We start from the raw sequence: 11,261 nt of genomic DNA on the forward strand, positions 1-11,261 counted from the left end.
ATTACTGTTGCGTGCCCTAGAGATAGAAAATTATTAAAGTATTTAAACTATAATTGCCAGTTGTTTGAACAAGGATTTATATGCGACTACAATTTTTATATGGATGTCTAATAAGTTTACTTTATAGTCAGTGTTAAAAGAGTTTTGACCTTTTGTAGAGCACTCAAAACATGTTTTATAATCCCGTTAGATTAAACCATGCATTCTGATTTATTCTGAATAAGCCAATGCTGTGCCTAGGATGGAGTCAATATCACAGAACAAATGCCATGGGGCTTTTCTATATGTGGCTGATGCCTTTGCATTTATAGCAAGAATATAAATTATCTTTATTTTTAAGACACATATATTATAATGTAGTTTTGCAAAAGAACTGTGACAAATCTGTGAATGTCACTCATCAATAAGTCTCTGATCTCACAAATGGAAGATTTTCCTGGAAAGAACTGATTAATGGTCTTTCCCTACAGGCTAGGAGGCAGAGGATGATTTTTTTTTCCGCTTGCCATATATTGTTTTGTTTTTGTTTTACTGTGTTATTATATCTTGAAATATGTATAGCTGATGAAAACAAGGCAGAAAATCAAAGGTATTTCTGTAGCCTAAAAATGCTGATCAATGTTTTTTTCTCTTTTGGAAAAATTTTGTTACAAAGGATGTTAGGAAGAAGAGAACAACACTGACACAAATAAGAAATGATAAAAAAAACTGGATTATGTTAGTCACTGATTTCATACAGACAAGGTTGAATATCAAAGAGAAGGTAAATGCATGCAGGGTAAAGCCAGCAGGAAAAAAGTTATTAAAAAAATTTAGTTTTATGTTTACTGTGAAGCATGGGTCTCACTTCTGCACAAACTTTACCATATAAGGGATAGGGATGGGGTTTAGTTTTGCCAATCCCACAGGTTTGTGGTGAATCCTGCATTTTTTGAGGCTCATGGATCGTGCAAATCACTGTGTGAATTTGCATGGGGGGCTCCATTCACAAAAGCGTCTCGTATGCTGTATTCAGGTGTTTGGACACATTTTGCCTAATAATACATGCAATACTGTAATTATCAATTCACTATAACGTTTTGTGGTATTTACCACAAAACGCTCAAAACTGTCAGTAAACGCATAAAAAGTAGTTTAAGTCAATTTACAGAAGTAAATAAATAATTAAATGCATGTACTGTAGTAATTAAGCAGTGGCCCAGGTATGCAGTAATTAGGAATGTAAAAAGATAATAGCCAATTTTGAGTAGTCTCTGCCTTTTCGGATCAGTTCTCTCAACAGTAATGCATGGAAACCTAAACGTGGGAATATGGAAATCATTGTAGTTGATTTACTTAAAGCGGAGGTTCACCCTAAAACTACTTTCTAGTATTATAATGTCCCGACACATTACAATACAATTATGCCTATTTTTTTTTTTTTTTTATGCTGTACATACCTCGGTACAGCTAATTCACCCGCGGCTTCCGGGTTGCGAATCCCGTGGGAGTGGGCATTCCTAACTTGCTGGTGATTGACGTGATCACCAAAAACGAGCTCCCCCCGTCGCGTAGTATAGCGCCGACTCGCCGTTCGGCTTCTTTCGGCAATCGTGACGCAGCTTATGTGACAGGGGGAGCTCGTTTTTGGTCATCACATCAATCACCAGCAAGTTAGGAACGCCCACTCCCGCGGGATTCGCAACCTGGAAGCCGCGGGTGAATTAGCTGTACCGAGGTATGTACAGCATAAAAAAAAAAAAAATAGGCATAATTGTATTGTAATGTGTCGGGACATTGTAATACTAGAAAGTAGTTTTAGGGTGAACCCCCGCTTTAAGGTGTAACCAAAGGAAAAAAAAAATTTTTTTGATAGAGTGGAGGTGGATTAGAGCACCTGTCAGGTTTTTATTGTTGTCGGTACCCCCATTAGGGAGATTCACCCTCGATATATTGGTCTTTTGCCATTATAATTGAAAGTAATAGTAAGAGAAAATCCCAAATTGTGGGTTGTCCCCAGAAAAGTAATAGAAGGGAAGTCTTCCAATGGAATGGCACAGATGGCAAAAAAAAAAAAAAAACTGACAGGGGTTATAACCCATCCTCACTTTATCCAAAATGAAAAGAAAGGTTTTGCCTACAGTTCTACCAAGGCAAATAGACTGTGCAATTTGCAAGTTGCTCCAGAGCTTAGTAAATGAGGTGAAGCTTCACTTTACAATAAATACCCAATCACATGCAGGAAAAAAAACAGCATTTTTTACTTGGACATGATTGGACAAGGGAAGTCAACAACAGTCTCCCTCATTTACTAAGCTCTGGGGTAACTGCAGTTGCAAAGCCCTGTATATGTGCCTTTAGTAAATCTACTCCATCAGTGAAATATATCTATTTTCTCAAATCATTTCGCCAGAATTTTGGAGACTTTTTTTGTGTATATACAAGCACATGCATCATTTGCTAAAAACCTCCCAATCACTCCAAACATAATACAATGTGCATGCATATGACAGTGCTTTATACCCTTGTTAGAATATATGCCATATGTAGTGTTGGCAAACTGAGTGCACACTAAATATGTTTTTGGGAGTGGAGCCAGGAGGCTGGCTGTCACATCCTTAACATTGAAAGAGTCATCAGCTGTCAGCAGGCTTCCCCACTGACAGCTGAAATAAAATAAAAATTTTGGCAATACAAAATAAAAATAAAAACGTCATGGGGTCCTCCCCCCACTGCCGTCTGGTGACATCACAAGGGGACAGACATCACAAGGGGGCAGGGCCACCAGGTGGCTTCGACCCTTACCTGTATAAGAACTACATGGAAACAATTGCGAGAGGTGACATTAGGAGCCAATGTGGGTGTCACCCATACCCGCTCACCCCTATAGGGAACACACTGTAAGGGGGGGCAGAGAAAACAGCTTAAAATACGAGTAGTTGAGGTTTCAAGAATTGAAAACCCAACGCCCCCAACACCTGTAAAGTAAACATCAGTGCCATTGACTACATAGGTCTAAAGGTCAGTTGTCTAATGGACTAGTCGTTTAGAGATTTGAGAAACGGTACGTGGAGTCTAAATCCACTGAGAAACTTCAAGGCCGAACATCCGATTAAGAGAGTGCACAAGATGGGGAAGGAGGGGCGGGGGGGAGAGGCAGGGGGAGGGAGTTTAAAAGGGGGACGGAATTCCAAATTGAGTTAAGTGTCAGCAGCATCATCATTTCTTATAGTAGGCGTATCAAGGGCTCTGGGGTCCAAAGAGCCTAAAGACTCTCTATAATGCATCCAACATGCTCAAGTGGATCTAAACTTATCATGGGCATCTTTGGCCTGATGGATAATTCTTTCCATTTCCTCGATTTTGTTAACTCGGGAATGCCAGTCCGCAACAGAGGGGGGGTGGTGTTTTTCCATCGCAGGGGAATGCATTGGGTGGCCACATTTATGAGGTGTAGTGTTAGGGATTTACGGTATGTGTTTCTCGGGAGGGACGTGTGATGTAGTAGGTACTGTGCCGGGGTAAAATCAGGGGTGAAGGTGGTTATCTGGGTAATGAGATTGTGCACCCTGTTCCAGAACGGTTGCAACAGCGAGCAATCCCACCATATGTGCAGGAGCAAACCCACCTCCGCGCTGCATCTCCAACACGTGGAGGGGACGCCAGGGAAGATTTTATGAAGCTTATCAGGCGTTCGGTACCATCTGGAGAAGAGTTTGAATCTGTTCTCCTGAGCCGAGACATTGATGGACCCTTTATGTGTGTATTTCCAAACTCGATCTCAATCATCAGAGGAAAGGGTAATTGATAAGTCCACTTCCCACAAACTGTGGATTTTAGTGTTGGGAACTGCTTTGGACAGGAGAAGGGAGTAAAGGGAAGAGATTAGGTGGGTCTGAGGACCAGGCCCATTGCAGATATGTTCGAAAGGAGTGAGGTTCCTGCACCATCTTGAGATTATCGGGGTACTTTGGAAAAAGTGCCTAACCTGTAGGAATTTGAAAAAGGGTATGTGCAGGTCCGGGAATTTAGAGGACATCTCTGAGAAGGAGAGAAGGGAACCGTTGTTAAAGAATTGGTGTGCTCTAACCTGCACGGTATGAGGGCCTCCCATCCCGTCAGCTGTAGCGGTGTCAGGCGGGAAGTCAGGATTTTGGGTGATGGGCGTCATTGGTCCAGGAGAGGGAACTAAATCTAAAGTTCGGCAAGCAGATCTAAAATTAACTATGGCAGGGCCAATTAAGGGGTGATCGGTACATGCTCTAGGGATCGACCTTGAGTCGATCCACGGGAGGTGGGATATAGGAAACTGTAGAAAAGCAATATCGACCCAATCTGTGTTGTGTCTGTGATTGTGCCAATCCACAATTCTCGTGAGTTGTCTGGCCCTGTAGTACAGGGTTAGTTCCGGCAGGCCCATTCTTCCCTTCTGTTTCGGGAGGATAAGTCTGTCCCAGCCTATTCTGGGGGGGTAGCTTGCCCATAGAAAGGTTCTACAAATTAGCTTGAAAGAAATAAAAAAGGCGGGGGAAAGTTTAATCAGGATGGCTTGCAGCAGGTATAACATCCTGGGGAGGACATTCATCTTTATTATCACTGCCCTGCCAAACCACGAGGAATGGCCTTTGTTCCAATTGAGCAAGTCATCCCGTATGTTCTTGAGGATAGGCATGACATTTTTGACGTAGAGGTCTGTTTAGACAGCAGGGAGTTTAATACCCAGATATGTTATATCGTTCGACTCCCAGCTGAAAGGAAAGTATTGTTGACATAGGGATACAGTTGATTTAGGAAGGGTAATATTTAGCGCCGTTGACTTGTTAAAGTTTATTTGTAGGTTGGAAAGCTGGTTGAAGAGTTGGAAATCTTTTAGGTGATTGGGTATGGTGGTGATCGGGTCCGTTAAGAACAGTAAAATGTCATCTGCGTAAGCAGCTATTTTGCATTGTTTATGTTTGATGGTAATACCTTTGATGTTCGAGTTATCTCGTAACAAGGGATGAGCCGAACACTCCCCCGTTCGGTTTGCACCAGAACCTTCGAACGGAGTGTTGTTCTCTTCTTCCTAACATCCTTTGTAACAAGCGGTCGTTTTTTCAGGAGCATTGATTTTAATGATGCTTAAATAAAAAAAATGAAAAATTATTTTAAATATTGTACCTGCTGGGTGTCTATAGTATGCCTGTGATAACGTCTTTGAGAACCCGGGTCTTGCCCCAGGGAACATGTATCAATGGAAAAAATGTTTTAAAAACTGTCGTTTTTTCAGGACTCCTGGGATGTATATATATCCTCTACACACTGTAACATTAACTGACTAGCCTGCCTGCCTGCCTGCTCTATCTACCTGCAAAAAATGACACTCTCTCTGTCCTCTTTTAACCACCGCAACACACTACACAAGGCCGACCTGCAGGCGGCCTTTTATAGTGTGGGGCGTGTACTAAACCCCCTGAGCCCTAATTGGCCAAAGCCACACTGGCTTTGGCCAATTATGGCTCTCTGTTTTTTTTGCAAGCTGTGATTGGCCAAGCATGCGGGTCATAGTACATGCTTGGCCAATCATCAGCCAGCGATGCTGCAGTGAATTATGGTCTGTGAAACGTAACTCGAATTTGGCGTGAATGACCCGTTTTGTTCGTATTTCGACGAACGATCGAACATACAATGTTCGAGTCGAACATGAGTTCGAGTCGAACACGAAGCTCATCCCTACTCGTAACCTACGAAGAAAGGGTTCTAATGTGAGGACAAAAATGATGGGGGAAAGCAGGCAGCCCTGCCGGGTACCATCAGCCACGGAGAAGGCTCTCGACAGTCGGTCATTCACTCTGATCCTTGCAGTAGGGACGGAGAACAAGGCCATTATCATTTAAATGAGGCGAATCGGAAGCCCTAGTTTGCCACCCTGTCAAACGCCTTCTCCGCTTCCAGCGATAAAAAGAAGCCTTCAGTGTTTGTTGAGGTCATCCAATGATGGACATTAATTGCTTTAATGCTGTTGTCCCTGGCTTCCCTTTCAGGGACAAAACCAACTTGGTCAGTTGATACGAATTTAGGGAGGAGAGGAAGCAATCTGTTAGCTATCATTTTTGCGTATAGCTTGACGTCTGCGTTAATCAGCGATATGGGGCGATAGTTTGAAACAAGAGTGGTGTCCTTGCCCGGTTTAGGGATCAGTGTAATGTGGGCTTCTAAGAGGTCGTTGTTGAGTGGAGGTGAAAAAGGGAGTGTGTTAAAAGCCTCCACAAATTTCGGGATCAGTATATCAACAAAAGCTTTTTAATAACCGGCCCTGGACTTTTCCCTGCTTTCATTTGATTGAAGGCTATGTGGGCCTCTGCAGGCGTAACCGGTGAGTCTAAGTACGTAAGGTCATCCGATGGAACAGATGAGGGGCCATATTTGGTTAGGAAGTCTACAATGAGCGTTAAACGGTCCTGGGGGGACGCTAAATCATTAGACTTGGGCAAGCGATACAGACAGGTCCGAGAAGTACTTGACGAACTGTTGGGCTATACATTCAGTTTTAGTAATGGATGTCCCTGACGTGGAAGTGATATTGTGTATGGTGTGAGTGGATTTCTTCTTTTGTAAGGCCGACGCCAACAGTTTTCCGGCTTTATTACCAAACTCATAGATTAATTTGTGGGTAAAGGTGAATTTACGTTTTAAAGCTGTCTGGAGTTCCTCCAGTAATTCTTCCCTTGCCTTCAGTAGGTCAGAGTGGGTTTGGGTCGCTAAGATAAGTTTATGGGCACTTTCAAGGGTTTTGACCCAGTCGGATAATTCGGAAATACGGGCCTTCCTAAGCTTATTACGTTTGGCCGCTAAAGAGAATAACTCACCCTGGACGACACATTTTTTGAGCCGCCCATAGGGTGGTTGGGGACGTTTCTGCAGTGTCATTATCCCTAAAATAGTGGGAGAGGCGGTCAGCTATCAATTGGCAATTCTCTGAATCCAGCAGGAGGGAGTCATCCATTCTCCAGATCATAGATCTGGCACTATGTTCTGGAAGTGTCAGTGAGATAGTTATCGGGTGATGGTCTGAAAGAAGCATGGGTTCGATTGTAGCTCCCGTTAGTAATGTGAGGTCGTTCTGTGTGATAAAGAAATGATCAATTCTGGAATATTTTTTATGTAAGGGAGAAAAGAATGTGAAGTCCTTCACGTTCGGGTGTAACGTACGCCAAGAGTCGTGCAGAATCAGTGTACTTGGTTTAGATTTGATAGCGTGGAGAGTCAGGCATGTGGACCCATTTGACGTATCCAAGGAGGGCGTTAGTGGGACGTTGAAATCCCCACCTACAATTAACCCCCCTGGCGGTATTCCTGAGTCTGACTCGGGGGTTAGATTTTTGTGCTAGGATCGGTAACCCCGAGTCAGACTCGGGCTTGCCTCGCTGAATCCACAGACAGTGTTTACTTACCTTGTCCCTGGATCCAGCGATGCCACCGCGCTGTGTGAGCGAGTGGGTCCTCGCTCGATTCACACAGCGTCCTCCTGTGCCACCGATCTCCATTCCCTGCGACGTTACGACGCACGGGAGCGGAGAACGGCGCCAAATTAAAAAACGTAAACAAACACATTACATACAGTGTACTGTAATCTTATAGATTACAGTACTGTATGTAAAAAATACACACACCCCTTGTTCCTAGTGGTCTGCCCAGTGCCCTACATGTACTTTTATATAATAAAAACTGTTCTTTCTGCCTGCAAACTTTAGATTGTCCATAGCAACCAAAAGTGTCTTTTTATGTCAAAAATGGTTTTAGAGCAGCTAGAAAACAGCGATAATAAATTATAATCACCTGCAGAATTGTGCGATAGCAATTTGTGGGGAAATTCATCATAAAAAAATAAAATTAATGACAGCGACAATTCTGCAACTGAGCAAATTTCAGTGATTTTGAGTTGATTATATTATTGAATAATTTTTATTATAATTATATTATTATTTGTTATAATTATTTATAATTATTTATTATATTATAATATATAATTTTGTTTTTAAAAAAATTTCATACCCGGGATGCCTACTAGAATCTTGTTTGGTCAGATTTAAGTGAGTTATTCCTAAGAATTACAGGCCTACAGTATAAAACGCCAAATTTCCTTGCAAATAATGGTACCGCTTTCAGCACCTTTTTTCTGAAAGAATCATACCGCCAGGGAGGTTAATGTACCATGTTGAAAGGCAGTTAATTGGTAGAACATGTTTCGAAAGAAAGGCACTTGCTTTGAGTTAGGGGCGTATATGTTTGCTATCGTGTATGATCGACCGTAAAGTTTGCCCTTGATAAAAAGATATCGTCCTAATGTGTCCCGTTGTACGTCGGAGATTTAGAACGGGCAATGTTTTGAAATTAGGATAGAGACCCCTTTCCACTTTGCTTCCTCCTTAGTGGCATGGTATACAGTACGGAAGTATTGATTGTAAAGTTTGGGAATGTTGCCAGATCGAAAGTGAGTCTCTTGGATGAGTACAACATGAGGTTTGTTTTTTTGGAGCGTATATATATAAGCCGCGAACGCTTTTTGGGGGTGTTAAGGCCGCGAATATTTATCGAATAGAGTTTAAGCCGCGGGGTGAAATGTGTCTGATGTGGGACAGATGAGGATGAGGGTGTTCTTTCCATCATGTTGGAGGGGGGAGGAGGGGATCGGTAAACTGGGTGGGTTGAGTAAGAAGGGAAGGGCCCAGCAGGCACACTGGGGCAATGTGTGATTATTGATCAATGAATAGAGAAACCGATTAGGTGGTAGAACCAAGTCCCGTCATCTAAAGTGGGGGAGGTCAAATCGGAGAAGTACGGCACGCACAGGGCGTCTGCGCCACAGTCAGAGCACGGGCACTACTATACGCCACCGTGTGGGGGTTGGTCAGGACCCAGCCAGAGAACAGTGAAATAAAATTAGGGTCAAGTAGTGGTGATGTGCCACCCCCGAACAGACTGCGATATGTAATGGTACTGTGGAGAAATCCGACCCTGAGAGAAGCCCGGGAAAGGGGACACCCGGAGGAGTTCCCATCTTTTCCTCCATAAGGGAGAAGACGTGGTGGCTGGGGATATATATGCACAGTGGGGTAAGGCATAGTTGTAGGCCGGGCCGGTCAACCAGATAAATCCCTCCCCACGTATTGAGAGAGATGAGCCAGAACCATCAGGCGTCAGGTGGCCCGGGGTAGATAGTCAGCTCGAGGAGGGAAGTATGTGGCCCCGGACAGTAACATAACTAGCAAACGTAGAAATAATGAGTGTATAATAGGCAGGCAGAATGGTAGGATAATAACAGTCTAGTAGAGATCAAACCGCTAAACATTTAACATTAGGCCGCCAAACATAAGAACACAGGAATACCTACTACAGAACCAAGAGTCAGTGAGAGGAGACGAGGGCAACATGTCCACGTTACCAGATCCAAACAAATGTCCGGAGTTGAGTGCAGGGCTTCTGTAGAGTCGGTGATGGCAAAAAGAGAATCCAACACTGTGACTGCTGAGTCTCGTAACAAATTCTCGCCAATTCTGAAGCAAGACCACGAGCTGTGTAAGAAGACCCGGATTGAGTCCGCAGAATCCAGGGATATCAGACAGGGGCCTGGTTAGTTAGGAGAGAGCAGATCAGTCCGGTTCCACGTCAGATGGCCGCCGCGGGGAGGGCTGGTATATGGGGTTTGAGTAATCCATACTACAATACCTGTCGCTGAGAATGTGTTTCCAGCACGACGGCATCGCGCTGATTCTCGGTGACATGGTGCCGACATCTCGCACTCGCTGGAATAGAAAAAGCACATTCCAGTGAGCGCGTCATAGAAGCGACAGGGATCCGACTTGGATTCCCGCCAATTCTAGCCGCATCGTTTGGTATGAATCATGAGGGAGAAATCCACTCCAAATTTTAAATAAAAAACCGGCATGGGTTCTCCCCCAAGGGTCATACCAGGCCCTTAGGTCTGGTATGGATTGCAAAGAGACCCCTCTACGCCGAAAAAATGGAGTTCCCCCACAATCCATACCAGACCCGTATCCAAGCACGCTGCCCGGCCGGTCAGGAAAGGAGTGGGGATGAGCGAGCGCCCCCTCCTGAGCCATACCAGGCTGCATGCCCTGCAGCCCCCCACCCCAAAGTACCCTGTCCCCATGTTGATAAGGACAGGGCCTCTTCCCGACAATCCTGGCCGTTGATTGTCGGGGTCTGCTGGCGGGGGCTTTTCGGAATCTGGGAGACCCTTTAATAAGAGGGCACCAGATACCGCCCCCCACCCTAGGTGAATGAATATGGGGTACATCGTACCCCTACCCATTCACCTGGAGTAAAAGTGTAAAAGAAAATAAACACACAATGCAGGGTTTTAAAATAATTTATTAGTCAGCTCCGGGGGTCTTCTCCGCTCTTCGGGGGGGGGGGGGTCTTTTCCACTCTGCAGGGGGGTCTTCTTCCGTCTTCTCCGCTGGCGTCTCGGCGCTCCCCGGTTCTTCTCCCGCTCTCGCCCTCACACCTCTGGCCACGTACAGTACTGCATACACCAGCACCCCCGCACCTCTGGCCACATACAGTACTGCATACACCAGAAACCCTGCACATCTGGCCACATACAGTACTGCATACACCAGTGCCCCCGCACCTCTGGCCACATACAGTACTGCATACACCAGCGCCCCCGCACCTCTGGCCACGTACAGTACTGCATACACCAGCACCCTCACACCTCTGGCCACGTACAGTACTACTAACACCAGCACCCCCGCACCTCTGGCCACATACAGTACTGCATACACCAGCGAACCCGCACTGCATACACCAGCACCCCCGCACCTCTGGCCACATACAGTACTGCATACACCAGAAACCCTGCACATCTGGCCACATACAGTACTGCATACACCAGCGCCCCCGCACCTCTGGCCACATACAGTACTGCATACACCAGCGCCCCCGCACCTCTGGCCACATACAGTACTGCATACATCAGAAACCCTGCACATCTGGCCACATACAGTACTGCATACACCAGTGCCCCCACACCTCTGGCCACAAACAGTACTGCATACACCAGCGCCCCCGCACCTCTGGCCACGTACAGTACTGCATACACCAGCGCCCTCACACCTCTGGCCACGTACAGTACTACTAACACCAGCAACCCCGCACCTCTGGCCACATACAGTACTGCATACACCAGCGTACCCGCACTTCTGGCCACATACAGTACTGCATACACCAGCGCCCCCGCACCTCTGGCCACATACAGTACTGCATACACCAGCACC

Source organism: Rana temporaria, chromosome 1, assembly GCF_905171775.1.
Source record: "Rana temporaria chromosome 1, aRanTem1.1, whole genome shotgun sequence".
Classification (NCBI taxonomy): Eukaryota; Metazoa; Chordata; class Amphibia; order Anura; family Ranidae; genus Rana; species Rana temporaria.